This window comes from Sapajus apella, unplaced genomic scaffold (genome assembly GCF_009761245.1).
Source record: "Sapajus apella isolate SASKATOON/1434 unplaced genomic scaffold, GSC_monkey_1.0 scaffold6, whole genome shotgun sequence".
Taxonomy (NCBI): domain Eukaryota; kingdom Metazoa; phylum Chordata; class Mammalia; order Primates; family Cebidae; genus Sapajus; species Sapajus apella.
The window spans coordinates 44,605,313-44,624,839 of record NW_022436946.1 but is presented as its reverse complement, the minus strand read 5'-3'; the positions used below and the strand labels follow the sequence as shown (position 1 = coordinate 44,624,839).

The 19,527-nt window shown below is 42.4% G+C and overlaps 1 protein-coding gene and 1 long non-coding RNA gene across 2 annotated transcripts in view; one reads left to right on the top strand and one right to left on the bottom strand.

The window, feature by feature from the left end:
* Positions 1-12,753: 12,753 nt before the first annotated feature.
* On the bottom strand, positions 12,754-17,610 carry LOC116549059. Its single transcript, XR_004267693.1, has 3 exons — positions 17,463-17,610; positions 17,262-17,297; positions 12,754-13,151 (listed from the first exon to the last, which is right to left on the bottom strand). It is a non-coding gene; the product is annotated as an uncharacterized LOC116549059 (long non-coding RNA).
* Positions 17,611-17,835: 225 nt separating this feature from the next.
* LIN28B (lin-28 homolog B) overlaps positions 17,836-19,527 on the top strand; it is a 113,207-nt gene continuing 111,515 nt past the window's right edge. Inside the window, exon 1 of the mRNA XM_032275160.1 lies at positions 17,836-18,095. The gene's annotated coding sequence lies outside the window, so the exon portion shown is untranslated. The remainder of the gene's footprint in view (positions 18,096-19,527) is intronic.

Sequence of the window (19,527 nt, the reverse complement as noted above, 5' to 3'; positions counted from 1 at the left end):
TCTAGCTTTTTGGTTTTAATCTCCATCTGTCTCAATTCTCTGTATATAGGATATTAGCTGGTTCAGAACTGGAAAAAGGTAGTATTATTTAACACCTCACCAAGTATCACCAGACACTAGTGACAAACCCAAGGCTAGCTAGTAAGGGAAGAAGTTGGTGTAGAATAAGAAAGTAGTAAAAAAGAGAGACTGAAATAAGAAAAGCAAAATAAACAGAAAAGAAGGATATATATTTTTTAATAACTACAAATAACAAAAATGGCACCAACAATTGTTTTTGGTGTCATCTCTGACAATATACTGAAAAAGAGACTGGATAGACACTAATGTCTAGAATATTAATCTCTTTCTTACTTATGCTGCTTAAAAACAATCTGTTTTATGCAGATGAAAACAATTGGCCTTTTATAACATAGTTATGTAATTATAGACATAGATCATTAAGAAACTGTCATGAAGAGAGGTGTATTAACTAATGACTTTAACATCCACCCACAAAAAGTGAAAACTTTCATGTATTTTATAACTTTTTTTTCTTTTTAAGACAGAGTCTTGATCTGTCACCCAGGATGGGATGCAGTGGCACAATCTTGGTTCACTGCAACCTCTGCCTCCCGGGTTCAAATGTTTCTCATGCCTCAGCCTCCCAAGTAGTTTCACCACCATACCTGGCTATTATTTTTGTATTTTCAGCAGAGACAGGTTTCACCATGTTGATCAGGCTCATCTGGAACTCCTGGCCTCAAGCGATCTTCCTGCCTCAGCATTCCAAAGTGCTGAGATTACAGGCATGAGCTACTATGCCGGCTGCATTTTGTAACTTTTGCATATATATATGTACTCTTACGCTGTCGCCAGGCTAGAGTGCAGTGGCGCAATCTCAGCTCACTGCAACCTCTGCCTCCTAGGTTCAAATGATTCTCCTGCCTCAGCCTCCTGGGTAGCTAGGATGACAGGCGTGTGCCACCAGGTCCAGCTAATTTTTGTATTTTTAGTAAAGACGGAGTTTCACTATGTTGGCCAGGACAGTCTCAATCTCTTGACCTCGTGATCTGCCCACCTCAGCCTCCTAAAATGCTGGGATTACAGGTGTGAGCCACCATACCTGGCCACTTTTGTATAATTTAATATACTACTGGTTTTATTGAAAGTGCCCCAGAAATCATGAGTGAGGGAAATTTGATTTAAGGACAAGAAATTTAAACTTCTATTAAGTTCCTTAGGTTATTTAGTGTGAGTGATCTGTGGAATACACTTTGAGAAACATACAGGGAGTAGCCTTAGATTCCTCCTTTGTAAATGGAAATGACTATGCTCAATTTATAGGTTTATTATGAGATATAAATGAGATCATGTACATAGATGCTAAGAATAGAATCTGGCACCTGGTAAGGATTCAACATATGTTAATTCTTCACCCTACACCTCTTCCTATTTTAGGAGATATTTTTTACTATACAAAAAAGAAAACTGTTGAATTATTTTTTATTTATTAATTTATTTTTAGAACCAAAGTCTGGTTCTGTTGCCCAGGCTGGATCATAGCTGACTGCAGCCTTGAACTCCTGGGCTCAAGCTGTCCTGTGCTTCAGCTACCCTTTTCCCTGCCCACCTAGTAGCTGGGACTACAATATATTCTGATGTGCCGCTAGATTTACTCATGAAAAGCTTTGCCAAGTGCTTAAAATTCATTTGCCGCTTGCCCCAGGTACATTATACTGTGTCCTAATAAGTGGAAATCAAAATAACTATCATATTTTAATTGTGTCCCATAATGTGAGCTAACTTGTTCATCCCTTATATACCATGTATCTTAAATACCGAACACCCTTTGTACTTTAACACCAAACTCCCATGGCTTAGTATTTAGGTCTGAAAGTACAGCAATTTCAGTTAAGTACTAAGGGAGAACTAACGGAAGAAATGACCTTGGGCAGATAATCACTTAGGAATTATTCACCAATTAACTCTATAATGATTTTACAAAATCAAGAGTTTAATGTAATTTATGTTAATGCTAAAAATAAAGAAAAGCTGTGTATGAATTTGGCAATGTTTTGAAGCATCTTCCTTTTTACTTGACATTTCAAAATATGGTACAGTGAAATAAATCCAATGCCTTTCCTGAGCTATATATTCTTAGGGACAACCCTTGAAACCTCTGTAAATTTTTGTTGGGGGATAATCTAGTATCTAAAACTTGAAAATGGGCTCTAAAAGTTAGCACAGACATCTTCATGCCCAACATCAACTACAAACCTGAGGGGATTTCTATAGTTAAAAAAAATTTTTTTTTCTTTTGGCCAGGTGTGGTGGCTCACACCTGTAATCCCAGCACTTTGGGAAGCAGAGGTGGGCCGATAACTTGAGGTCAGATGTTCAAGACCAGCCTGGCCAACAAGGTGAAACCCTGTCTCTACAAAAAGTACAAAAATTAGCCGGGCATGGTTCCGGACACCTGTAATCCCAGCTATTTGGGAGGCTGAGGCAGGAGAATTGCTTAAACCTGGGAGGCAGAGATTGCAGTGAGCCAAGATCAAGCCATTGCACTCCAGCCTAGGTGACAGAGCGAGACACCGTCTCAAAAACAAAACAACAAAAACAAAACAAAACAAAAATTTTTAAATGTTTTGAAATATGTTATCTCATATGTTGTATATATGACAAAAGTTAAAAGCAGATAACTCCAAGTGATCCTTTCCAGGTTAAACAATGATTATACAACAGAACCATCAACCATATTGCCTCTGTACCTCTTAAAATTTAAAACCTCAAACATTTTATTATTTCACATATATCTTTTAGTCGGTCAGGTGATTCTTCCCCGCTGGACTGGCTCACCTTATAGCTGGATGCTCTTGGATGGCCTTATTCACTTTTGTGGCCATTGGCAAGCTGATTGCTCTAGGGAGATCTCAGCTGGAATGCTTCATCTTTACCGCACATGCTCTCTCATCCTCTAGTACATCGAACTTCTTCACATGGTAGTCTCAGGTTCCAAAGAGCAGCCAGTAAGCAAGCCCCATTGCCCACGTACTTCTCAAGCCTGTATTTATATCTCATTTGCTAACATCCTGTTGTCTAAAACAAGTCACAGACAAACTGAGAGTTGGTGTAGGAGGGGGCTACCCAAGAGACTGGAAACAAGCAGAGGAATTATTGCAACCAATTTTGCATAGAATCTACCATAGATTTGGGAGATAAATTTATCTTCTTTGCACTTGTATTGGCTCTAGTTATCAGGTTTGTCATTCTTTTGTACACGATTTCTTCAACTTTTAAAGCTGCAAGATTACTGAAAAGTTACTCTTCTCTTAGAGGTAAATATTTTAATTTTTTATATTCCTGTTAATTTCAGGAACAGAGCATCTTATTTGAATCTAAACGCTATTAAGATACACTGCACATATTTCAGGTAGAAATCTTTAATGAACATACTAACATTATCAATTACCATATTCAACACTATAGCAGTCACCAATAAATGAGGTTGTGTTGCAATAATAATAATAAATATATCAGTAGCACAAACAACAAATTTTAAATCTCATTTTTTTTTTTTTTTGGGAGATGGAATCTTGCTCTGTCGCCCAGGCTGGAGTGCAGTGGTGTGATCTCAGCTCACTGCAACCTCTTCCTCCTGGGCTCAAGTGATTCTCCTGCCTCAGCCCCCTGAGTAGCTGGGACTACAGGTTCATGCCACCACACCCGGCTAACTTTTGTATTTTTAGTAGAGACAGAGTTTCACCATGTTGGCCAAGCTGGTCTTGAACTCCTGACCTCAGGTAATCCACTCACCGCAGCCTCCTAAAGTGCTGGGATTATAGGCGTGAGCGACTGTGCCTGGCCAAATCTTATTACATGTCAATTTTATGTTGACAGGGAACTCTACCTGCAGAGTCTCCAAGACTCAGGCTGATGAAGCCCACCATCTGGAAAGTTGCTGGTCACAGTATCATGAAAGATGCTGAGGGTTTTTATACTGGCAATGATATGTTCTGGTCCACAAGAAGCATGTGCCACTTCCATCTATAACCCACTGGGTAGAACTGGTACATGGCCCTCCCCAACTGCATGTGAGATTTCTGTTTATCAGGCGAGCTGTGGATGTGTGTGCACATCAAAAGTATCTTCTATAGTCCAACATTCTTCTCATCACAAGGCCATGTCTCTTCTTCTCAGACGCAGAATCAATAACCACCTTCTCAAAAATGATAATTTAAAAATCCCAACTAGTTACGGCATGGAGCTCGAAATTCTGGATTTTTCAGTGATTCACAGTTGTCCTGTCATCAGGTCCAAATGTGAATCCCTTTGATTCCACTACATATGGCCCAAAGGGATAAAATATCTGCTTCTGACTTCCTGAACCACACCCAGTATATGATGGCAGAACTGGGACTGTAATCAACTCTCCCACTCTGAAAGGGAGAAAAGTGGGAGACACACAGTAGTCACTGGTCTAAGGCAATTCTGGAATCCTGCTAGATAGATGTTGTGAGGCCCTTCTGACCAACGTGTGGGAAATCTGCCTTGAGTAGGTCATGATTTTGCTGTTTAAGAGGAGCTCCTTTGTTTGTTATTCTCTACAGCCTTTGCTCCTCCCCAATCCCATGTCAAACTCCCCAGAAGATTCTTCCTTTTCTATTACCTCTTTAGTCATGCCTGAAGTGGTTGTTGGAAACTATGCCTTACTTGGAGTTTCCCCATGTTTCTCAATCCTTTTCCTGCCCAAAGACTCTTATAAGCCTCAGAGTGGTTCTAAGTCTAGAGCAGTTTTATACAATTTTAGACCAATTTAGTAATTTCTCTGGGGCTATTAACTCTCCCAAAATAGGCTTTTTTTTTCTATATGATAACAAACTAGTTACTGGCTCCATGTGCCATTAATAACATCCATAGTTTATTTTGGTTTTAATTAGTTCCCCTCATCTCTCTCTTTCTAATGATGGTTCACTTCAGTTGCTCCCCATAAGTCTCTCCTGGCTTTTAGTTCTGTGCTATCTGCCTGGCCACCTCTCCAAACCCCTTAGTCTCCCCCTAGTCTTAAAACAGACAGATGCTTACATACACATAGACTCCTAACCAATCAGTTATCACAGCCCTACTCTGAGAATTCTTAGACATTGACTCCAAAGTACTCATAGAAGTAGAAGAGAAAAAGCATGGACATAAGAGAAAGAAACTGAGCCTAGGAGAGACAGAGAAATGAAATATCAGATAAGAGGGACTATCCTGTGACTACAAAGCAGTATGACAGGTTTCTTAGGATGGAAAGTCACCTCTGAAAGCCAGTCCAAAAAAGGAGTGTCAAATATGTTCAAAGCAGATAGTGCTGGAATATATGTATTTAGAAGCAGATTACATTCATTCTGATGGACAAATTCAAGTATATTTGTGAAAAAAAGCCATCTGATGATCAGTAGCACTTTATATTAAAAATGCTAAAATCTTATGATGACTGGTAAAGGGAACACAGGAACACTAGCACAGCGCTGACTGCAAGCCACAATGATGATGCAGAACTTAAGTCTGACTCTTGGACTTAGAATCTGAGCACTGCATGTGTTGTGTGTCTTCACTCTGAAGTAAAAAAGCAACCAGTGTGTATTGAGAGCTTACTACTAATATATGCCAAGCATCTGCCCATTTTATACATGTGAACATTGAGATTTGAAGAAGTACAATGATTTGCTAAAGGTCACTGGACACATTAAATAACCAAGCCAAGACTCAAATCTAAGTCTGTCTCTGGAATCAGGGATCTTGATACTATATTCTGCAGCCTTTCAGTCTCTAAGGCTTTTTGACATAATCAGACAACAATGTGGTGATGAGTCAACATATCCAATTCAGTGCAAGTAACAATTGGTTAATGCACTGTTATGACCAGTCCAAGTCAGAGTAAAAAAAAAATGTTGTTATGTTATTGAGATGACAACTTGAGAAAGCGAAGAAACTTGCTGGCTTTTAAATACAGATACCAGCCACCTGATTTCTAATTTTAGGTTTAGCACAGGAATTTTACATTAAAATGTGGAGTGGCCAAATAGAGCCCTTGGGTCAGTTTCCAGAATAAACATTAGAATAGTGTCAAGGGCTGCTACAAAGTGTCTTTAAAGAGACCTACTGGTACTAGGTGTGGTGGCTCAGGCCTGTAGGCCCTGCTACTTGGGAAGTGGCGGGGGGCAGGTGGATTGCTTGAGGCCGGGAGTTCCAAACCAGCCCACCTCTAGAATAACTTTTATTGATTGTTGTGTGGTTGCTTTAAAGAAAGTTCTAGATATCTTTTCATGGCTATTGTTCTCTCCAGATTGCTCTACCCCTAATTTCTACCGCAGTCAATCTCAAGTAGGAAGGCCAGGAAGGCCAAGCCATTCATAATCATATCACAGCTCTCTGCCTCTTTTTTCAGAAGTGCAGTTTACCATTGATGTGAGCACTGGTACTCCTAGAGGAGAGTTGTTACATGATCTTCACACATCCTCTAAGTCATTCTTAACCTCCTGTGGGTTATGGATCTCTTTGAGAGTGTGATGAAGGTTATGGGCTCTCAACCCAGCAAAAGTGTATACTTGAACACACATACAACATTTGGCATAAGGAGCCCCTTGAAGACCATTTAGAAACTTGGTATCTTTGAATCCAGTTAAAAACTTTTGTGCATGTCATCTTCCCTTCATGGAATCTTAAAAGAGGAAGATTAGACAGAAGATATATTCAGAGACAGAAGGAAACCAAAATATGCCACCCCAAAATATACTTCTGTGGCATATTTTAAGATGGCTATTCAGAGGGGCTATAGACCACAGAAATAGCTCCCTAAAAGCTGTCATTCTGAAGGAAAATCTACATTAGTGAAATAAACAGCAGCTACAGATGCTTTCTCAGGGGTCCCCTTATTCAGACATAGGAAAGACTGACTTCAGAAAAAGGAGACCAAATGCCTAAAACTGTTTTTTGTTTGTTTGTTTGTTTTTTGAGACAGAGTCTTGCTCTGTAGCCCAGGCTGGAATGCAATGGCATGATCTCAGCTCACTGCAAACTCTGCCTCCTGGGTTCAAGCGATTCTCCTGCCTCAGCCTCCTGAATAGCTGCAATTACAGGTGATCACCACCATGCCTGGCTAATTTTGTGTATTTTTAGTAGAGATGGAGGTTTCACTATGTTGGCCTGGCTGCTCTTGAACTCCTGACTTCGTGATCCACCTGCCTCAGCCTTCCAAATTGCTGGGATTACAGGTGTGAACCACCGTGGTTGGCTATGTCTAAAGCTTTTAAATGTCTAACAGAGAAATTTTTATCACAGAGCATAGAGGCGCGATCTTGGCTCACTGCAACCTCTGCCTCCTGGGTTCAAGCGATTCTTCTGCCTCAGCCTCCAGAGTAGCTGGGAATACAGGCACATGCCAACACACCCAGCTAATTCTTTCTAAAGGCTGCTACCTTTGAGCCTTCATCTGCATAACAAGACAGCCTTTGCTCACCATTCCTTTCTTCCCCTCTCCCTCCTATAAGCTGTTGCCATGCTCCAAGCCTCTATTCCTTTCTGCATGCTATAGAGACATTAATCATCTGGCTCTTCTCTGAGTCTCATACTCTGTGTGGTTCCTGTGCCTATGCATGTAATAAATTTTGATTGGTTGTTCTCTTGTTAATCTGTCTTTTGTCAATTCATTTCAGCAGACTTAGACTTGAATCTTCAGAGGGAAAGTCTCAACTTCCCTACCAGACCAAAAGCTAGCATTTGGTGCACTCTTAAATTTGTAATTCCTGTGTGGGAATCAAGCCCCGAGAATGTCAGCATTGAGTAGAAGCAATAAATCAAGAAGTACAACCTGAGATCATGATCATTCCTTGCTTCTTTCTGCCTCTTACCAGCTACACAATTTGGAAAAACCTCCCCTGTAGAAAAATTTAGCAGTTGTACCAAGATGTTTGTTGTGATCATTAAATAAAAGTACATATGTAAAGCACTTGTATCAGACTTTAGATAGGAATTATATGTTTGATATTATTAGTGACATCATTATTATTATTTGAGACGTAGTCTTGCTCTATCACCAGGCTGGAGTGCAGAGGCACAATCTTGGCTCACTGCAACCTCTACCTCCTGGGCTCAAGCGATTCTCCTGCCTCAGCCTCCCCAGTAGCAGCGGATACAGGCACATGCCACCACACCCAGTTAATTTTTGTATTTTTAGAAGAGACGGGTTTTCACCATGTTGGACAGGATGGTCTCAATCTCTTGACCTCGTGATTTGCCCACTACAGCCTCCTAAAGTTCTGGGATTACAGGCATGAGTCACCACGCCTGACCCAACATTATTATTTTAATTCTACTTCTATTAAATTATTCTTTATGGCAGCAGAATGTCTGTATCAATATGCCATAACTTCACCCTATACTCTTTCTGTTCTCAATATGCTCATAAGCAATAGCAGAGGAGGAGTAAGGATGCTCACTATCCCTGGCATCCAGATTGTATCTGTGGTCATATTGACAGGACACGCAAAGCCACAGGCCTCCAAGAAGTGAGATGAGCACAGAAGATAATCCAATGAGGAATGGAAAACATATAATTACAATTTTATTTTTAAAATCTCATTCTTTTAATTGGATGTCAATGATTGATGATGGAATATTTTTTTTTCTTAAGAGACAGGGTTTTGGTTTGTTGCTGAGGCTGGAGGGCAGTGGCACATGCCTAGCTCACTGCAGCCTTAACTTCTGAGCTCAAGCAACCCTCCTGCCTCAGCCTCTCAAGTTGCTAGGGATGTATGTGTGCACCACCTCACCAAGCTAATTAAAACTTTTTTTTTGTAGACATGGGAGTCTCACTACGTTACCCAGGCTGATCCCAAACTCCTGGCCTCAATTGATCTTCCTACCTTGGCCTCCCAGAGTGCTGGGATTACATGTGTGAGCCACTGCACCTGGCCAGGATGAAATGTTTTTAAAATAGAAAAGGGCCGTGAGAGCACTAATTTAAATAAATCATTTAATAAGTGTTAGAATTATTTAATTATGAAATTAATGAAAAGTTTAAATAATATACTTTAAACTTTAAAATTTTATCCAGTTATAGGAATAAAGGACAAGGTATTGCAAGCAAAGTTAAGATTAAAATTTGAGGGTTTAAGAGGCCTATGGAATGGAGGAAGAATATGTAATTTTTTTTTTTTTTTTTTGAGATAGCGTTTTGCTCTTATTGCCCAGGCTCTCCAGCCTGGCAATAGCACAATCTTGGCTCACTGCAACCTCCGCCTCCTGGGTTCAAGTGATTCTCCTGCATCAGCCTCCCGAGTAGCTGGGATTATAGGCACCAGTCGCCATGCCTGGCTAATTTTTTTTTTTTTTTTTTTGTAGAGACGGGGTTTCACTATGTTGGCTGGACTGGTCTTGAACTCACGTCTGGCTAATTTTATTTTTTTCAGTAGAGACAGGGTTTCACCATGTTGGCCAGGCTTGTCTTGAACTCTTGACCTCAGGTGATCCACTCGCCTTGGATTCCCAAAGTATTGGGATTTATGGGTGTGAGCCACTGGATCTAGCTGTAAGAATATGTAAATATTTTATAGGTATATATGAAAAAATCATTGTTAAGATGTTCCCTCACTTGTGAATTAAAAATCTGAAACAAAAATATGTCAGACTGAAGAAGCCCACAGAGAATACTGCATTAAGCATCAGGTCATCTAAATCTGAACACTCGTTCTTTTACTTAAAAGCCCACCTATCTCACTTAAGATACCAGTTTTCACATCTATAGAATGGGGCTAATAAATCATTTTACGTCTTGAAGGCTTGAGACAATGAGATGAAAGCAGTGCAAATATTCTACAACTATTTATTGTGTACATATGCCAGAGAAAATAAGGAAAACACCTGCCCTCATGGGGCTAAATTATTATTATACTGTAATATACAAAATGATACTAATGCACCTACATTGTCTTAGATCTTAATTTTCCAGAAGTAGGGATAAATATCTTACTAATTTGCACTCTTTCTGTTCTGATCATGCCTTAAGCATTAGCAGAGTAGGATTAGGGCTGCTCACCATCCCTGACCTCCAGCCTATGTTCGTGGCCACAATGAAAGGATGCCCAAAGCCTCCAAGTGGGATAAGCATACAAGATTATCCAATGAGGAATGGGAAATGTGTAACTACAATTTTTAAAAATCTCATTCTTTTAAATTTCTACTTGTACATTTTGAATTATATAATGTACTATAGTACACAAGCATACAATCTATAAATAAATATACTTAATTGGAGGTGATGGAGTTCAGAGCATTCTACCCTAAAGTATGGTACATTGGTGCAATTGAATATTTTAAGTTGAAGGAATTTGAGAAATGCAGATGTTAGGACTCTCTGACCTTGCCCTGCTTCCCTGAAGCAGGTCATAAGACCCTCATATGAGAAGTGCCCTTCCTATACTTGGAGGAAAGGGGCATCTTTATCTCTGAAGATGGAATAATGCTGAGGGGAATCCAAACAAAGAGAACACACTAAATTTCTCCCAGTTTACCACTGTTAGCTCAGATCTTTTTGTCCTATCACATTTTCCCAAGACTCTCCACTCTTCATCAAACCTAGTGTAAAAACACTTAGATGAAACTATTTAACCAGTTCTTCATTATCTTATGAAGACTCTTGCATTATTTGTTAGTCTAATTTACACGGTCCTGGCTAATCAACCTAAGAAGAATGGAAAGATAAGATTTTTTTATCTTCTGTACAGAGATGTGTGCATAATATTTTTTTTTAACTGATAGTGGTGCAAGATAAAAACCTTCACACCATAGCTCTAATAATTTAAAATATAGCTTTGAAATTTTAAAATAAAAATTAAAAAATGAACAATAATGATTCTTTCAGACATTGGAGGTAGATAAAGAAGTTTGATTTTAAAAAGCTGTAGATCCATGTATGACTGAACTGTAATAATAAATAGCCATTCTGCCAAGGATTATTCTTTTCGTGGTCCACATACTTGGCAAGACTATTCACAGGAGGCTTTACTGGCTATTTCTAGCACCTACCTTAAAGCTCTGAATTACATAGATTCTCCCCAGAGCCTAGAGTGTTTAGCCATTAACAATTATAAAATAACACTTTAAAAATACCTCTTATGAAATTTCATAAATTTTGATGATTGAGAGAGCATTTAAAATGTGAAAATGTGCAAACACAGATAAAACTAGAGAGGCTAGCACAATAAACTGCCATATATCCATTACCCAGATAATAGTTATCAAGATTTTGCCATATTTGCTTCATCTATCCATTTTTTTGAGGTTATCTGTTTTAGCAATTGAGTTTTCAAAATACAGGATTTTAAAAGCATTTTTCATAGAAGTACATCAATAGTTTTCCATACCTTATTGTTCTTACTAAATTTTTAAAATGTACATTCACATAGTTCAAAAATCAAAACTATATAATATACATTAAATCCTGCTCCCACCCCTATTTTCATCCATTCTGATCTCTTTATCTGCTCCCAATAGGCAATCGTTTAGTTTTTTATACATCCTTCTGAGTGTTTCTGTATTTAAATATATTATATAAGTATATAAATAAGTATAACATACATATTCTCATTATCTCCTTCCTTTCTCCACAAAACGCAGCATACGTGATGTTTGGCATGCAGCTCTCTGTACTTAACAATGTGTTGTGGAGCTCTTCCCATATAAATACACAGAGGAATTTTACATCTCAATGTACCATTGTTTATTTACTCAGCCCTTACACGTGGACACTCAGGTTATTTCCATTCCTTTGCTATTACAAAAATCAATCCACATATACACATCGTTTGCTGCATGTGTGTAAGATGCACTTATATCTGTAGGATAATTTCCCAGGAAAGAGATTGCTAGGTCACAGAGTATATTTAAAATTTTGAGCGATTTCACCAAATTTCCCTCTCTAAATGCTGTGCCCCCTTGGTACTCCCACCAGCAATGTATCAAAGTATGGGTCTACCTATAGCCTCACCAACAGTGTGTAGTCAAACTTTAGGATTTTTGCCAGTTCAATAGGCAAACACAAGTTTGTCACAATTTTCATGAATTATTATTTTTTGAGATGGAGTCTTGCTCTGTCGCCCACGCTGGAGTGCTGTGGCACAGTCTCTGCTCATTGCAACCCCCACCTCCCGGGTTCAAGCGATTCTCCCGCCGCAGCCTCCAGAGTAGTTGGGACTACAGGTGTCTGCCACCATGCCCGGCTAATTTTTGTATTTTTAGTAGTGACAGGTTTTCACCATGTTGGCCAGGCCGGTCTCAAACTCCTGACTTCAGGTGATCTGCCCACCTCAGTCTCCAAAGTGCTGAGATTACAGGAGTGAGCCGCCCCGCCCGGCCAACAATTTTTATGAATGTTAAACTTCCTGTTCATTTTTCATTTTCCTCTTCTGTACGCAAGGGAATGCTCAGTAGATACCTTAAAATTTGGCTGACAGTGCTTGCTTTATTAACTTTTTTTTTTTTTGAGACTGTAGTCTTTCTCTGTCTCCCAGGCTGGAGCGCAGTGGCGTGATGTCGGCTCACTGCAACCTCCGCCTCCACCGCCCAAAGTTCTGGGATTAGAGGCGTAAGCCACCGTGTCCCGCTTTATTAACGTTTGACGTTGAAAATAATTCATATTTTTGATAGGTATGTAGCATTCTAAAACAAGATTTTGTGACCGATTTCTATGTGCAGCAAGTCAGTTCTCTAGGGAATGGTATTAACTTTTCAGTGAAGACGCAAAATCATCAATTTCTAACAATGATTCTTGTTATGGGTTGAACTGCATCCCTCCAACAAAATGCTGAAGTCGTGCCCCCCTAGTCCCTGTAAATGTGGACTTACTTAAAAATAGGGTCCTTGTAGTTCATCAAGTTAAGATGAGATCATTAGGTGGGTCCTAATCTAATCTGACTGGCGTCCTGAAAAGGAAAAATTGGGGCATGGGGACAGATAAGTAGAGAGGGAAGACAATGTGATGACACAAGCAGCAGCCATTTACAAGCTAAGGAATGCCCGAGTCTACCAGAAGCCAGGAAGACAGGCATGGGACAGATTATCATCAGAGTCCGGAATCGACCCAAAGCCTCCGGATCTGTGAGACAATACATATTGTTTCAGCCACCCTATAAAGCAAATATAATGACATTATCATGTTGCCCAGGCTGGTCTGGAACTTCTGTACTAAAGCGATCCGCCCATCTCGGTCTCCTAAAGTGCCGGGATTACAGGCGTGAGCTATTGCTCCTGGCCAGCGATTTCTGAACTCTATTTTTCTTTCTTCCTTTTCTTTTCTTTTTCTTCGTCTTTTTAAAGACAGAATCTCACTGTTGCCCAGGCTGGAGTGCAGCGGCGCAATCTCGGCTCACTGAAACCTCCGCCCCGCTGCTGGAGCGATCCTCCCACCTCAGCCTCCCCAATAGCTGGGACCAGAGGCGTGCCGACCACGCCCAGAGAAGTTTTTGTGAAGAGCCGGGTCGCCATTTTGCACAGACGAGTCTCGAACTCTTGAGTTCAAGCGACTCGCCACGTCAGCCTCTGAAGGAAGGTGCTGGGATTACAAGCGTGAGCCGCCGCGCCAGGTCAGTTGATTTTTAAACTCTATTTTTCTGTCTTACTTTCTATTTTGAGATAGGATCTCACTGTGTCGCCCAGCTGGAGTTCAGTGGAGCGATCTTGGCTCACAAGAACCTCTGCCTCCCGGTCGGGCGCGCGATCCTCCCACCTCAGCCTCCCCAACAGCCACAACGGTGGGCGCGCACCACCACGCTCAGGTAATATTTTGTAGAAAAGCTGTGGCCATTTTGCCCAGGCTGGGGTGCAGGACTGAAGTCTCGGCTCGTTGCAACCTCCGCCTCCCGGCTATCTCCTGAGTACGAGCAGCTGGGGGTGCAGGCACGCGCCAGCGTAATTTTTTGTAGAATCGGTTTCACCATGCTGGCCAGGCTGTTCTTCCACTTCTGGGCTCAAGTAATCCACCCGCCTCGGACGCCCAAAGTGCCAGGATTGCAGGCGGGAGCCATCGCGCCCGGCCAACTCTTATGTTTCAAATTGTTTTAATGTAGTATAATAAGTATATAAAGAGCCTAGTAGCCGGGCACAGTGGCTCCCGCCTGTAATCCCAGCGCTTTGGGAGGCCGAGGCGGGTGGATCACGAAGTCAGGAGTTCGAGACCAGCCTGACCAACATGGTGAAACCCCCTCTCTACCAAAAATACAAAAAATTAGCCAGGCATAGTGGTGCGCGCCTGTAATCCCAGCTACTCAGGAGGCTGAGGCAGAAGAATCGCTTGAACCTAGGAGGCAGAGGTTGCAGTGAGCCGAGGCCACTGCACTCCAGTGTGGGCGACAGAGCAAGACTAAAAAACAAAAGCCTAGTTTTTCAACATTATAACACTCAATACTTGTAATTCGTAAGTAAAATGCCGTGATGCCTGGGATTTGCTTGCATATACTCCAGTCATAAAAAATAAAGGGCAAGAGAAATATAAAATGCTGCATTTTATGTTTTCTAAATGTCTTGCTAAGTATTTCCTTGAAAACATAATCAGGGTGCATTCTCATGTATACATTAAAAAACATTTCCTACACACTATCATATGCCAGGAACTGATAGTCATTGGAGATACTGAGAGCCTGTTCCTTTGGGAATGATTATTAAGACATATTCTAAAAGTAAAGGAAGCCAAGCCGGTGGTTCATGCCTGTAATCCCAGCGCTTTGGGAGGCCAAGACCACAAGGATATCTTTTTGTAGAGAAGTGGTGGCCATTTTGCCCAGGCTGGGTGCAGGGCCACCGCCTTGGCTTGCTGCAACCTCCATAAGCTGTTTGAGAATAGCTTGGGCAACACAGCAAGAACCTGTCTCTACAGACAAAAAAGGCAGAAAACAAACAAACAAACAAAAAATTAGGTGCTTGTAGTACCAGCCATTCAGGAGGCTGAAGATGGGTTCTCACTTGAGCCTAGGAGGTTGAAGCTGCAGTAAGCTAGGAGGGTGCTACTGTACATCAGCCTTGGCAACAGAGTGAGACAGAGTCTCTATGAAACGGGGGGTTGGAAATAAAGCAAAATAAATTACCATGGCCCCTCGTAGGAGGATTCACTTTCTTGCAGGGGGACAGAGTCTCACTCTGTCGCCAAGCTGGAGTGCAGTTGTGAGATCTCAGCACAGTGCAACCTCCGCCTCCCAGGTTCAAGCAATTCTCCTGCCTCAGTCTCCCGAGTAGCTGGGACTACAGGCATGCGCCACCATGCCCGGCTGATTTTTTTGTATTTTTAATAGAGGCAGGGTTTCACTGTGTTAGCCAGGATGGTGTCGATATCCTGACCTGGTAATCTGCCGGCCTCAGCCTCCCAAAGTGCTGGGATTACAGACGTGAACCACTGCGCCTGGTCCCAGGATTCACTATTAGAAAGAAATTGCCAAGGTGAGGTGTGGTAGCTCACGCCTGTAACCCCAGCACTTTCAAAGTCCAGATGGGCAGATTGCTTGAGGCCAGGAGTTTGAGACCAGAGTTGGCAACGTGGTGAAACCCTGTCTCTACTAAAAATACAAAAATTAGCTGTTATTTTTGTGCATGGTGGTGCAGGGAAGATCCCAGCTACTCAGGAAGCTGAGGCACGAGAATCCCTTGAACTCAGAAGGGGAGGCTGTAGTGAGCCAAGACCGCACTACTGCACTCAAGCCTGGGGGACAGAGGAAAATCCTGTCTCAAAAAAAAAAAGAAAAAGAAATTGCAAGAGCCATACATAAATGATAAATTCCTTTCTTCTTATGGCTTTTCATTCATTTCTAATCATGCCAACATATTCCTTAATAAATGCTTAGCCTATCAATGTTCGTCATCTCCCCTTTCAGATACCTCATATAAAATAATACATTAAATATTATAATGTCCCATTTTTCATTTCTGTCACAACAGCATGATGGCATGGTGATAACTAGTTTGAAATCAAAAAGAAGGATGACCTCTTGAGTGCTTGGGATACCAACCATGGGTTGTGTTTTAATTTTTATTTTCTGTTTACAATTCTTCTCAGGACTTTAAACAGGTATTGCATAACTATACATCACACTTAAATGCTGAAAGGCTTACAAGATACCTAAAAAACCCATAGCTATTAAAAAAGAAACAGGGTTTATTCTAGAAGTGCATCATTTGTAAGCCCCACTCATAAATAATTACTATTTTGCTTTAAAGTCAAAGTATATCACATTTCAGATGTTGATATATAATTATTATTGTTTTTCATTTCTAGTAATCAATGTCCACATCCTTTTCCTCTGAATTATATTTGGAATCATAATGTAAATTGATACAATGATTATAATTAAGAATTGTATCTGAAAGAATCCTCTATACTACTTAACAAGTAATGTAAGAGATACTTTATATACTTGCCAGTGAAAAGGCATCTTTAAAGTAAGTAGTATTCACCCCACTGGCTCAATGGAAAGTTGAGCAGCCATCTACGGAATTTGCTGAAGGTGGTAGCCAGTGTGGAAAATTCTTAGGAGGGGTCACAACAGGATTTTGCTTCTGATCAGTTTGCCTACAATGATCTCACTTCCAGGCCGGAGATGCTTTTTTCTAAATTGTGGTTACCCTTGATAGATAAACTGGTTTCTTGATCCTAATCCATAAATTGGAGGGGAGAATATGCATCATCACACAGCAACGGTTTGATTTGCCTTTTAGTCATACAATAGTAGCTAGTGAACTGGCCTTTATTAGTCATTTTCAAATGAAAGTATTTTCACTTGAAAACTCTTCCACTTTTAATTTTTTTTATATCCTGTATTTTAAACTTTTGAACACATTTTTAGTTTGCTGAAATATTTAATCCCTTAAAACAGTTCTACAAAACAGTCCAGATTACAAGCCTACATTCGATTTTTGTAGCTGGTCAGATAATGATCGACCGGTACTGTTTAGTTCTGAGAGTCTAATGAGAAACTACCCAAAGTATCAGAAAGAAGTATAAAATTGTCAGGTAGAAAATTATAGGACAGAAAGCAGTAATATTTTGGGAACATATACCAAAATACCAAGACTAAATATATGTGTGTCACAGTATTTTTGGCCACAGATCTTGTGGCTCTTTGAGTGATGATTATTAATTTGACGTTGAATATCTTACTGTTTTGGAAAAGGAACAGCTGACATTAGGTTCCCCAAATTTCTGGCATTGTCTACGATGCTCATTGGATTCTGAAATACATTACTATTATTACCTGGAATTGTGTTGTTAGGAATGATGTCCAGAGCATCTGTAGTAAAAGAAAAACGGGCCTGGGCTTCAGATATAATTTTGGTACCTTCTTACAGTTTCAACACACCAAGGTTGTCAGGTTGGGGAGCAAGGAGTAACATCGCGCCGCCTACCTCCAGGCGCGCCCTAGGGACCGCCATGTGAACTCCCCTCCGGGACCGACGCCGCGCGCAGAGCCGGGCGTCCCAGGCCCAGGCACTCGCAGCCTCCACCAGAACAAACGGCGACAGCAGCCGTGCGCGCCCACGGCCTGCGCGGGTACGCGCCTTGAGGGGTCGGGGGCGCCTGTTGTAAAGCTCCACAGCGGCCGCGCGTGCCCGCCCGGCCCTGGAATGAATGGAAGGTTCAATCTCGCGCGCTCGGCGCCGGCAGCCAATGACGCGGCCGGGAGCGGCGGCGGGCAGGTGTGCGCGTGCCGCCGGCTGACGCAGAGCTCCAGTCGAACCGCCTGCTGCCGCCGCCGCCGCGCCCCGCGCTCCCCCACCCGGCGCAGCCCCCTCCTCCCCGCGCCCGCCACTCGCCGGGCTGCGGCGGCGGAGCGGTGGCGACAGCGGATTCCGCGCCCAGTGGCCGCGCGCCGCTCGGCTGTTCGCGTCCCCTTGCCGGCTCACAATGTGCTGACCCTCCTGGCCCCGCCGCGCGCCTCACTGGTCTCCCGACCGCCGGGCTCCCTCAGGAAGTGACAGATTCCAGGCCCCTTCCTCCGCCCCGTCCTGCGGGACTGAACGCCACACACGTCCTCACACCCTCTCCCCCCTCACACCCAGGCTAGCGACGCGACCATGAGGCCCCGGAGGTAAGCAGCCGGCCCCGCGGGCGCGCGAGTGCGAGCGTAGCCGGGTGTGCGTGCGGGTGCGGACGCCGCTCGCGGTCCCGAGTCTGGCACGTGAGCAACGTCGAGGGGAGCTCTGTGCTGAGGAGCAGGAAGAAAAGAGGAGGCGCGAGCGCCAGGGAGGGGCGAGGACTGGGCACCGCGGGGAAGTGACAGGTCTCGCAGCAAGTTGCGGTTCGGGAGCCGGCGCGCCGCGTCTTTCCTTTGCCGGCCCTGATTTATTGCCCCGGTGCTGCCACTAAGACGCGGGCAGTTGATGTACTTCCGGGTTCACACCTTTCTTTCCCCGCTCCGTGCTGCTGGGTCGGCGCCCGCTGTGGGCACTGCGTCGCCAGAGCGGCCGCCCGGGCTCGCCGCTGCCGCTGCTGCCGGCGGCCGGAGCCCGCTCGGAGCGGGAGGGCAGGGCAGGGCGGGGCGGGGTAGGGCGGGGGCGTTGGCGACTCGGGTGCTTGGAGTGGTGCGGCTCGGGCTGCGGTCCCGGCGGCGGGTTCTCGCGGCCGGTGCGGGCTCCTCTGAGACGCACGGGGCCGCGCCGCCAGGGGGCGTGCGCACCTCCCTTTTGCGCTCCGCAAACAGAGCTGCTTTGTACCAGGCAGGCGTCGGGGATCGTTTTTGCTTCGGTATCGGTGATGTAAATTCATGAATTAAAATTAAGGATTTTGAAGAGAACGGAGAAGAACGTACTTGGATTTATGTTGTTTTTGAAAAGGAAAGACCAAAGAAGAAATGATACGTTTGCAGGAGCATTGACTGACTACTGACTGGAACATTGGATGCGGGTGCTTTATGAGGATTTGTACTCCAAAAACTTTTTAAAAAAATTGCACGTTGGTAAATATTGAGTGTTTTCGAGTAAAATTTAACAGTATGTATTTAGTGCCCTTATTGCGGAAATTTCTTAAATGTAAGTCCGCCATTTTGAATTGTTTCATGTAACACTGAATGAAATCTTAGGTGCCTGTGTTTCCTTGAGTTCCATTCAGTTCTTTGTGGATTTGTTTTCATACTTAGGTTTTTAAGGTTGCCAAGTATTATTACTGTTCATGGACCTAAATAATCCACTGAAGATTTTTATACCTATTATTGTTAATGCAAGGGAAAAATAAATTGTGCTCGTGTTCTATTGTAGTTTTTTATTTCTCTGTCACTAATACTGTGGAAGTGAAAAATACACCTGACAACTAGTATTAGAATGAATTTAAAATGTTTTACAACATTGCTGAAAAGATATGACGTAAGGTGATTTTTAATCAAGAAAATCTTAATGTTTCATTTTTTAGTGCAGGTTATTACCATATTTACTTAGATAATAATGTAAAAGTGCTTTTTTAAAAAGCACATTTTTACGTCCAACAATAAGTACAAAACATCACAGTTTTATGAAAGCTTTCAGGGA